Source organism: Pelophylax lessonae (assembly GCF_965119305.1).
Source record: "Pelophylax lessonae genome assembly, chromosome: 9".
NCBI lineage: Eukaryota > Metazoa > Chordata > Amphibia > Anura > Ranidae > Pelophylax > Pelophylax lessonae.
Genome location: NC_138776.1, coordinates 242,588,759 through 242,600,919, shown reverse-complemented (window position 1 = coordinate 242,600,919; position 12,161 = coordinate 242,588,759).

Sequence of the window (12,161 nt, the reverse complement as noted above, 5' to 3'; positions counted from 1 at the left end):
TACAATTTTGTAAATAAATAAGTTTTTTTCCTGCACTGATGAGCACTGATGAGACTGCACTGACAGGCACTGATGAGGAGGCACTGATGGGGTGGCACTGATGGGGTGGCACTGATAGGCGGCACTGATAGGCGGCACTGATAGGCACTGATATGTGGCACTGATAGGTAGCACTGATATGCAGCATTGGTGGGCACTGATAGGCGGCACTGCTGGGCACTGATAGGCGGCATTGATGGCCACTGATAGGTGGCACTGACGGGCACTGATAGGTGGCACTGACGGGCACTAATGGGCACTGATAGGCGGCACTGGTGGGCACTGATGGGCACTGATGGGTGGCACTGATCGGCACTGACGGGCGGCACTGATGGGCACTAATGGGCACTGATAGACAGCAGCGGTGGGCAATAATGGGCACTGGTGGGCGACACTAAAGGATGGCAATGATGGGCACTTGTGGGCAGCACTGATAGGGAGGGCACTGGTGGGCAGCACTGATGGGGAGGGCAATGGGGGGCTCCCTGAGCCCTGATTGCCATCCCTGGTGGCCATAGTGGGCATCCCTGGGGTCATAGTGGGCATCCCTGGGGTCATAGTGGGCATCCCTGGTGGATCTAGTGGCACCCCCCCGAGGGTCTGCACTGGTAATCAATGATCTGATTACCAGTGCCGACCCCCCCCCCCCTGTCAGGGGAGCCGCCGATCGGCGCTCCTTTACTCGTGCCTGTCAGGCACGAACTAAGGAAAGCCGATCAACGGCTGTTCCTATTTACTATGTGACCAGCCGTGATTGGACACGGCTGATCACATGGTAAAGAGCCTCCGTCAGAGGCTCTTTACCGAGATCGGAAATGCAGGGTGTCAGACTGACACCTCGCATCAACGATCGCCGCTCTGCGCGCCCCCGGGGGGCGCCCAGAGCTGTGTTATCCTGCCGCCGTCATATGACGTCCGGTCAGGATAACACAACCACATTCCAGCCGTCATTTTGCTATAGGGCGGGCGGGAAGTGGTTAAACTCAACTTCCCTCCAAAAGAACTCCCTTCCCACAAAAAGCCAGGCATTCCCTAAATACGTGAAGTCATAAAGTGTTCCCAAATGTAAATAAATAACCTACATGTTAAAAGTTACAGTGTAGCAAATCATAGTGCAAAGAAAAGGGTTTCAGACTGTGGAAATTGGCTGGAGAGGAGAGGTTGCCTGTAGAGGATTCAATAAACTTGTCAGTGTCTTTTACTACAACTGAGTTATATAAAGGCAAATGATTATGCAAACTGGAGTCACCGTTCGAAAAAATGTCATCATCAGGATCGGAATAGGACTGTAATAAAGACACATGACTGGTACTGGTCAAAAAAGAGTTACAAATGGGCAACTGGTAAGAAGTTCTGGATGCAGGTCTGGGACCAGGACCTAATTCCCCCTGTAGCCCAATCTATGTGTAAGTTATGGAGTCTAAGGCTGGGTTCGCAATATTCCAAATTGGATGCGGGTTTCCCCGCATCCAATTTGCATGTCAGGTGATCGTGACTGGCTCTCTATGGAGCCGGTTCACATAAATCCGGAGTGGCTTTGTTGCAAATTGCACTGGAGTCCTGTGCGTCTTCTGGTCCATTTCAGGTCAGAAGTCAGGCAACAATTCTGACTGAAATTGGACCTGAAACAGTGAACAGGGACGAAACAGACCCCTGCTGTGGGCCACCCTGTGAGGCCCTGTGAACCCAGCCTAAGCCAAGGATAACCTAAGATAAGGGGGTAGGCAGGAGATGTTGTCAAGTAGAAGCTGATTGTCTCCAAATTCCCCAATGGTCAGAGTAATAGGTACCATGCACAAGGCTACCAGGCCCATAGACAAAGGAGAGTTATCAACAGCTAAGACTAAAAAGGGTTTGTGCACATGAGTCAAGGGACTCCGTAAACGGTGTGCTAGGTCCTTATCAATGAAATTACTAGCAGCACCAAAGCTATGAAAGCAGAGAGGTGATTTGAAGACCTATCAGAACTAAGTTGTGCAGGAACAAATAGTTTATCTGGCACTGTATGGTCAAAAGAAGCAAACCCCGACTGCACTAGACACTTGGCATTTACCAGCCTTTTTAGGGAATCTGGCAACAAGGTGGCTGTGGTTTCCACAATATAAGAAGGATCCCTGGGATATTCTTGTAGCCTTTTCCCCAGAGGAAAAATGGGAAGGGCCAATTTGCATGGGCTTATCCTCCAGGAAAGGCTGAGAGGGCTCAGGAAGGTCTGATTAAAAAAACCAAACCTCTCAGTACGCCTTTCCCGTAAACACCTGTCTATACGGATGGCTACGTGCAAGGCTGCATTCAACGACTTTGGTTCAGGGTAGTGCACTATGGAGTCCTTGATGGAGTCTGATGAGCCTAACCTGAACTGGCTTCTTAGAGCTGGGTCATTCCACCCTGAATCAGGTGCCCAGCGGTGAAAATCAGAACAGTATTGTTCAGCGGTGCGTTTATCCTGATGTAATGACCTTAGGTTAGTTACAGCTGAGTGGGCATGGTCAGGATCATTATAGAGTAAACCTAGGGCCTTGAAAAAAAAGCTTCAGCTGACCCTCTGGCTGGGTGATATGCGGGGAGTCTAAAAGCAAAAGACTAGGGGTCCCCCTGCAACTATCTAATAGTCAGGTTAATCAGCTGTGCTTCAGGATCAAATGAACGTGGCTTAAGCTTAAAGTATAGCATACAACTATTTTTAAAGTTGGAAAACATATGGGGGTCACCAGAAAAATCAACCAGGCCTGTTAACCTTGGACTCTGGCTCCTGCGTTACTGCTGGAGGTGGGTTTACTTGGACAGTTCCTGGACAGTTTGCAAATCTCCTTAGCAAATAAATTAGACCAGGTAGAGTCCAACTTCACAGAAACTTTTTTAAGGCTAAAGGCTTTTGGTAATGTCATGCTTACCCCAAGCGCAGGTGGTCAAACACTATAGCTGGCTAATGTGTTCTTCACCTATAGCAAGCCCCATTCCCATAAGGCAAGCAGGTTTACCGGTAATCGGTTGCCCCCCAGACTTCTACACAAAGCTATAGTGCCTGACTTCTACGCCAGAGCATATGTGAACTGAGCAAAGCAAACACGTATTTGTGGTTGGTAGAAAGGCAGAGTAGTTCAATGACAGTCCAGGTAAAAGGCAGGTTGAGTTCAGAGAATAGTCATTATCCAGTCCAAGGTCATACACAGGGAAATCCAATCTGGTAGAGCAGACAAACAGAGAGTCTGGAAAATGTGTTACAAACGCAATATCACAAGTGTGAGACTGAAGGTTTGGCTGACTTAAATCAGATTTGATCTCCTTTAAGAGTCTGGCCACAATCAATCACCTTGCAGATGGACAGACAGACAAGGAAAATGCCATAGCCCAAAACCAGGATGCTGGTATCAACAGCTACAATGGAGCAGGAGCGCATACGTTGGTGGATCTGTCAAGATTTACTTCCTGCTACCATCTATCCACACAAGTTAGCATGTATGCAATATTGTACAGTAGTTAACAATGAGTAACTCATTACTGTTTGCACAGAGCACAGCCTTTGAACCCGTGTCACTAAAGACCTCAATTATTAAGGGAAATTTGAATTATTTATTGTTCCCATGTATGATAACGTGCATTGTCAATCAATACTGTATTTGCTACAATTACTTATTTATTTTTAATACATTTATTTTGTACATTAAAAGAACTTGGCAATTCTGTTGGTTGATCAATTTATTCACGATATTTACATTATTTAACAGCTCTTTATTACATGATCAAAGTTTAGCAACAAAAATAAATATTGGAATTTAATAAAAGTGAATATGTGTGTTTTCTGTGATCATGTACTTTAACATATTATAGTAGAGTTTAGTGTTCTAAGTTGCTCTGATGTGTATCTAATTAGCAAACATGTGTGTCCCATGTATATATACAATTATATGTTGTATATAGGAAATAGGTTTGTTTTTAACATACTACTACATACTGACAAGATATATTTTTTGTATGGTATGTGTAAGATTTTTACATATTATAAATAAAGGTGTGACAGAATCAGTAATAAATAGATCAAACCTGTAACACTAGCAGCACAAACACAAGACCAATAATCATAAAATTATCAGTGATCAATACAACATAAATATGTGGTATAGTAGATAATTCATAGAGTCCACAGAGAACCGCATGCAAACAAATGGAAATAAGCAAGCACACAACCAAATATTAGATGCATTTGTTTGCATGCGGTTCTCTGAATTCTCTGAATTATCTACTATACCACATATTTATGTTGTATTGATCACTGATAATTTTATGATTATTGGTCTTGTGTTAGCGCTGCTATTGTTACAGGTTTGATCTATTTATTAGTGAGTCTGTCACACCTTTATATATTCATTTGTGATTTATAGCAGCAGCTTCAGCCTTTTATGGTTTAAGATTTTTATATATTTTATTTATCATTTTTATATTTAGCGCTGGGTGAGTGGGATTTGGATTACTAATTATTTAGTGACCTTCTTGCTCCTTGTCTATATTTTTACATATTATGTTTTATTTATTTACAACTGTATTACGTTCACTACTAAAAAAAAACATTTTTTATTTATTTTTTTTTGGTCATGTATATTTGAAATATTGCAAATGAAAATTTCATAATCATAGACCAATTGATTTTTAGGTTTAAATCAGCCGAATACATTCAAAATGCACTGTAAACCAAAAACAGTACTTTATTAGAACTTGGTAATTCTGTTGGTTGATCAATCTATTCACCATATTTACATTATTTAACAGCTCTTTTTTACATGATCAAAGTTTAGCAACAAATATACTGTAAATATTTATAATGTTAAATGTCAAATGTTAAATGTTATATATTTGTTTAATATATAACAAATTTAATAAAAGTGAATGTGTGTTTTCTGTGATCATGTACTTTAACATATTATAGTAGAGTTTAGTGTTTTTGTTCTGATGTGTATCTAATTAGCAAACATGTGTGTCCCATATATATATATATATATATATATATATATATATATATATATATATATATATATATATATATATATATATATATATATATATATATATATATATATATATATATATATACACAATTATATATTGTACATAGGAAATAGGTTTGTTTTTAACATACTACTAAATACTGACAAGATATATTTTTTTGTATGGGATGTGTAAGATTTTTACATTTATGTTTTACTTATTTACAACTGTATTATGTTCACTATTAAAAAATTCCATTTTTTTTTTTTTTTGGTCATGTATATTTGAAATATTGCAAATCAAAATTTCATAATTAAAGACCAACTGATTTTTAGGTTTAAATCAGCCAAATACATTCAAAATGCACTGTAAACCAAAAACAGTACTTTAATAGAACTTGGTAATTCTGTTGGTTGATCAATCTATTCACGATATTTACATTATTTAACAGCTCTTTATTACATGATCAAAGTTTAGCAACAAATATAAATATGCATAATGTTAAATGTTAAATGTCAAATGTTAAATGTTAAATGTAATGTATATTTGTTAATATATAACACATTTAATAAAAGTGAATGTGTGTTTTCTGTGATCATGTACTTTAACATATTATAGTAGAGTTTAGTGTTTTTGTTCTGATGGGTAGCTAATTAGCAAACATGTATGTCGCATGTATATATACAATTATATATTGTACATAGTAAATAGGTTTGTTTTTAACATACTACTACATACTGACAAGATATATTTTTTCGTATGGGATGTGTAAGATTTTTACATATTATGTTTTACTGATTTACTTCACTACTAAAAAAATCCCATTTTTTTATTTATTTTTTTGGTCATGTATATTTGAAATATTGCAAATCAAAATTTCGTAATTAAAGACCAACTGATTTGTAGGTTTAAATCAGCCAAATACATTCAAAATGCACTGTAAACCAAAAAATCAAAGTCTTACATTTTTTTTTTATTTATAAAGCAGTCATAGTATTAGTAGAAAACACTACCAGTATGCTGTAAAGAAGGACTGTTTTGGAAGAAGTGATCTTTCTGTAGAAGTCAAACACTCATAATAAGTCAAAATTACAGCTCTTCAATCAGCAGCGGAGCATGAGCTTTACTGATTGCAAATATTTTACAAGACAACTATAATGGTTAGGGGTCAATTTATTTTTTTTAAGTGCAAAGTCCGTAAGCAGTCTGAGAAAAGAAATGGTTAAGCTACATGGATGACTGAAAGAACAAATAAGCCCTTAAGGTGAAATGTACACAAAAACACATAACCCCGTCACATGATGCTCCAATTTGTGTGAAACTCCGATTACATGCTGTTGTCTAACTAACATGATAACAAAATTCCAATTCTTAGCATTAACCTAAGGGTTAAAATATAGATTTTGGATGGCTCAGGAGCACGAGTGAAAATCTCAGGGTAGCGAATACCCTTTACATACAAATTTTAAAAATTAAAAAGTAGTTCAAAGCTAAAATATGATTTTCAAGAAAGTTACAAAACTCTTTAACATATTTGGTAAAATGACTTATAAGACCTTGTCTTATCCATATACAGTGATAGTAGTATCGTACCTGTGTAATGTTCACTTGATGAATGAGTCACTTGGTACAGTGCTTTAACGGAAGTATTCAACTCTTCACAATTTTACAACCTTCTCTAGTTACACAGTTAAGTCATTTTACAGTACACAGTACCGACGTGTGGCAGAAAAACAAAGGATGTAAAAAATAACAATAAAAGCTATACATCCAAAAGATAAAGAGAACAAAACGTTGATTACAAAGAATATAAAGGAAACATAATAATATTGATGTCTTCTTCATCGACATAACTATCACTATTGTAAAAGTAATAACAAAATAATACTGGCGCAAAAGAAAGATTAAGAACCCACCGGTTCCATAGAAAAGGATAATAGATGATAAGCAGGACAATTCACTATTAACCACTTAAGCCCCGGAAGATTTTACCCCCTTCCTGACCAGGGGGTTTTTTGCGATTTTTTACTGCGTGACTTTAACGGACAATTGCGCGGTCGTGCGACGCTATACCTAAACGAATTTCACGTCCTTTTTTTCCCACAAACAGAGCTTTCTTTTGGTGGTATTTGATCACCTGTGTGATTTTTTGATCATGCGTTATAAACAAAAAAATAGCGTAAATTTTGCAAAAATAACAATATTTTTCACTTTTTTTTATATGAAATTCCCCCCCCAAAAAATGTAAAAATCAAAATTTTTTAACATTTTCCGCCAATTTGTTTTATGCTACATATGTTTGGTAAAAAAAATCGCAAAAAGCATATTTTGATTGGTTTGCGCAAAAGTTATCGCGTTTACTAACAAAGGGAAAGATTTTTGTCATTTTTGGTGGGTTTTTTTTAACGAGTAATGGCGGCGATCTGCGATTTTTTTGCGGTACTGCGACATTGCGGCGGACAGATCTGACCCTTGACTGACATTTTTGACACTTTTGGGGGTACCAGTGACACTGCAGTAATCAGTGCTATACATATGCACTGTTACTGCAAAAATAACACTGGCAGGGAAGGGGTTAACTGTATTGGAGAGGGAGGGGTTAAGTGTGTCCCAGGGGCGTGTTTCTAACTGTAGTGGGACATGTCTACTATTGTAAAAACAGAGATCAATGGTTCTACATAGTAGGACCGTCTGATCTTCATTTTTACACAGGGGAGAATGACAGGCAGCTTGTTTACATAAGCCGCCCGCCTTTCTCCCGCTGTACCGACGATCGTAGTGTGACTAGGGGACATCGTGTCCGACGGTCACACGCCCGCACTCCTCTGTGAACGAGCCTCAGCGGGCGCGTGCCTCAGCGGGCGCGCGCTCGCCCGCTATTGGCTCAAAACCCGGTGACAGGCGAGTGACGTAGACCTACGTCACTCTGCCTGGCCGGGGCTGACTGCCACAGTAAATATACTGTGTGCAGTCGGCAAGTAGTTAATAAAGGTCCATAAATATATCTAAAGGCAAAAGTCCATATTAAACAGTCCATGTACAATTCGCTCAGGAGGCTGCTCTTGTGGCAAGCAAAAAGAAGGGGCTTGAGAACAACTGTAGAGAGAGCACAGGCGCCAATCTAAGTGCAGCATGAAAGGTTTATTAGATAAACACAAGATATGGTACTTACAAACAAAGGTGATATAAATCATTATCCATAATATCCATAAGGAGGAACGTCAATCCAGTGCTATATTTCAGGATGGCCTCCAGCGGTCACGGCTCACATAAAAAATTAAAAGTTGGTCCACACATTAGCATAAAAAATAATACAATATATTAAATAAATAATAAAAAATAATTAATAATACATAATACATAATAATAATAAAGAAAAATAAAAAAAATAATGAAAAATAAAATAAAAATAATGACTTTCAAGTTTTAATTTTTAACTATGAAGTCTTTTAGTTAAATACATACATCTATTTATGAACAGAGAAACTTAGGAATCTGTATGTTTAAATAAATTTTATTATTATGGGATACAGATAATACTGTCCTATTCCAGAGGAACTGCAGGTTTTTATGACCCAGCGGCTTTTGACTAGCCCTATATAAATCCCTTAAATGGCGCTGTATAGGCCTGAAGAAGGAATGCAAGCTCCGCGAACGCGTCGCCTGCGCCATCACATCAGTTTCGGGAAGTGACTTCAGAAGGAGCCCCTGTGCGTTCCAAGACCCAGGAAGTGCGGGTAGCCACCGGCAAAGACTGCGGGAGCCGTGACCACTGGAGGCCATCCTGAAATACAGCACTGGATTGACATTCCTCCTTATGGATATTATGGATAATGTTTTATATCACCTTTGGTTGTGAGTACCATATCTTGTGTTTATCTAATAAACCTTTCATGCTGCACTTAGATTGGCGCCTGTGCTCTCTCTACAGTTTTTCTCAAACCCCTTCTTCTTGCTTGGAATTTGTTAAAGGTCTCCCAAAGTTAATGAGGAGGCGGAGACTCAGCTCCTTGCACATATAGTCAGAGTTGCAAGGGCTGGCACAGTAATAATAATAGGGGATTTTAATCACCCAGAAATTGACTGAAATAATATCACTGCAAGAACAGTTAAAGGGCAAAAATGTATAAACCTATTACAAGACAATTTTTTTTCATAGAGGCTTCGACTAGGAATGTTGATAATCTTAAACCATGCAGAACATATTACTAGTGTTCATATAAAAGAACATCTGGGTATCAGTGACCATAACATGATTTCAATTAATGTAAGCTGTGAGCACCGTGGTAGTTCATTAATTCTTCCTGTCAGCATGTATCGGCTTCCTCCTGTGAGGTACGAGGAAGCAGATACACTGATAGGTCTGCAGGAAACCTGCATGGCATCAACGCTCTGCTGATCACTGGTGCAATGCTTTACAGGCTCCTGCAACAAAAAATAATACATGCACATTTTTTTTACCTGCAAAAAGAATGTGCATTCATTATTTTTTTCTGAAAAGGTGAACGTATCCTTTAATTTATGAAGAAATACTGATAATACCAGAAAAGTCCACTAGATGGGGGTCTGGTAACACTAGAATAGCCAGATACCATACATAATCACGTGTGTTAATGATAAGCACCGTAACAACTGCATACCAATACATGAGAACCACCCAAAAACACATAGGGGGCAGTTCTTGTAGTGCAAAACATAAAAATAAAATATAAAAAACGAAAATTAATCTAAAACTGAAAAAAAATTATACCCTGTCACACCAGCATTAGTAAATCCAGTAAGACAAACTCGCTGGTGGACTTAATACCCAAAAAATGTAGAAACCTATTCGAAGAGCTACAAATTTGCAGGGGGGACGTAGGCATCAGGCAAAGAAGAGGTACCTGACTCCCTTAACTAGTTCAAATTCCTAGCTTTTTTCCAGGAGAATGGCTGGGCCATAGGATGAGTCAGAACAAACGAGATAGAAGCAGGCAGTAGAAGAGATTATATCTCTGGGAAGGCCAAAGTTTAAGTAAGAAAAATCAGGCAAAAAAAGGAATAACATCCCATAAGTGCATCTGGAATACTAAAGTTAGGGGGTCCAACCAGTCAGCAGCATCCGAAGGATTCTAAAAAAAAAACTTGACTGAGCCATGGTATTGCACTTGCAGTTTGCTGGGGTATAGCATGCTGTAGGTAGGTCCCTTTTCTCTAAACTGCCTGCGGACATCCAAAAAGGAACAGTGGCTACCCTGGAGTCCCGGAGCAAAATAAGGGAACAGGTGCAGAGTAGTGTTTAATGAGGGGAGAAACTGAGGGGAGCTGGAAGGCCTGGGTCCCGGGGGCACCCTATGAGCCCATTCCACAATATAGGCAGGAGAGACTTGCTATAGGATAAGAAGCTGTTTAAAAAATTATTCTGCATTGACAGCTGGATGGGAGCCCTTAGAGCCATCCGAGAGCCCCACTATCCACATTTTATTGCGTCAAAGCCTGTTCTCGGTCTCCTCTGAATGAGCCATCAGGGTCTTGACCGTGCATTTAGGCTCCTCTATGAGATGATTAGCGGTAGCTGAAGTATCCTTAACTGTGGAAATCCATGACTGCACTATGGACAGGTGGCCCCAGATTTTTTCTAAATCTTGGCGGATCAGTCCACACTCAATGGCCATGGATGTCTATTTAGCCTATGAGCAGGGACCTGCTAGCCTCGATGGTGGCCAGGATCGCCACGGGGGTTTCATTGCCCGACAGAGCAGCCAAAGCCTCAGGCTGCTATTCTACCTCCTACTTCTAGTCCATATTGGAGAATTACCATAAGTCTGTCTGGATGGCAATGGAAACTGCGAGCTACGGGGAGTGAGGCAAAATGACCACTACACGTGTCTCTGGTGGGGAACTTCAGGGTTTTGGAGGAGGCTGTTTCCAACTCGAATGGCCTTTCGCTGGCATGGATGCTGCCAGGGAGACTACCTGACCCAACAAGAGTAGTTTACATAGCAGGGTGGCCCAGATATCTGCAGGATGCAATAGGATAAGCCAGTCAGGAAGCCGGAGCGCTCACCAGAGCATCTTCTCGCATGGACATCCGGCCACGCCCCCCTGGTAGTAACAAATTCTTGAGCATAGATGCCATTTTCAGTGTGTAATGATACACATAATTCTAAAAATGTAACTATATTGTATTTATGAATAATTGGGAAAAAGACCCAAGTAAAAAACTAACTTACTGTAGTGAGATTTTTAAAGATGCTTCCAAAAGTCAATTAATGCACCGGCTGTAGAATATTTCTATACCAGACAAATGAGATGGTATATATATTATCAGAATGGGAAGCTAAATTTTCTTTATGAATTCATACATACAGTATTATACTTTCAACCCTCTAGTAGAACCTAACCAGAATAAACTGGGAAACTTTAACTAATAGAAGAGCCTGCAAACCTAATAAAAACAAGATAATATGTGTGGTGTTACCTTTCAACAAAAAGCAGCTCAATAGATGGCTGTCTGTTGGGGAACTAGGAATAAGGTACTTACCGTAAGCTTATTTACCCCAATTCATCATCCTCTAGACAAAACAAGCATTTAATCCTTGCAGTGTGGAGGGAACTGCAAAGTTTATTTTTTCTCTAAACTCGAATTCAGCTTCAATGGCTTTTACTGTACAATATAGGTTTCCTTAACTTCTAGAAAATATGGTTAACCTGTATTCAACTTTCAAGTGTCGTAAATTAAGCTTCCAATTTTCTGACTACCTTTCACAGTTGTGAAGAACCTGGAGCACCAGGACAATAGAAACACCCAAAAATAACCACAGTTTAAACAGCAAACACCCCAAGGTATTTTTTAAGAGGGATAGTGAGTATTTTAAAGACTTTTTTTGAATTGCAAAAAGAAAATGAAAAAAAAATATTTTAATATTTTACACAAAGTTGTCCATTTAATAAGATATATTTCATGTAGCATGCAGCATGGGCATACTTAAAATGTAACTCCAAAACACATTTTGCTACTATTCCTGATTATGGGGATACCACAAGTGAGATGTTTTCAATTTTTAGACTGATTATCTACCTGAGGGATATAGCTTAGTGTAGCATCACCTATAACACTCCCCATTCCTATAAGCCAAGCAAGCCTACCCTACTGGTAC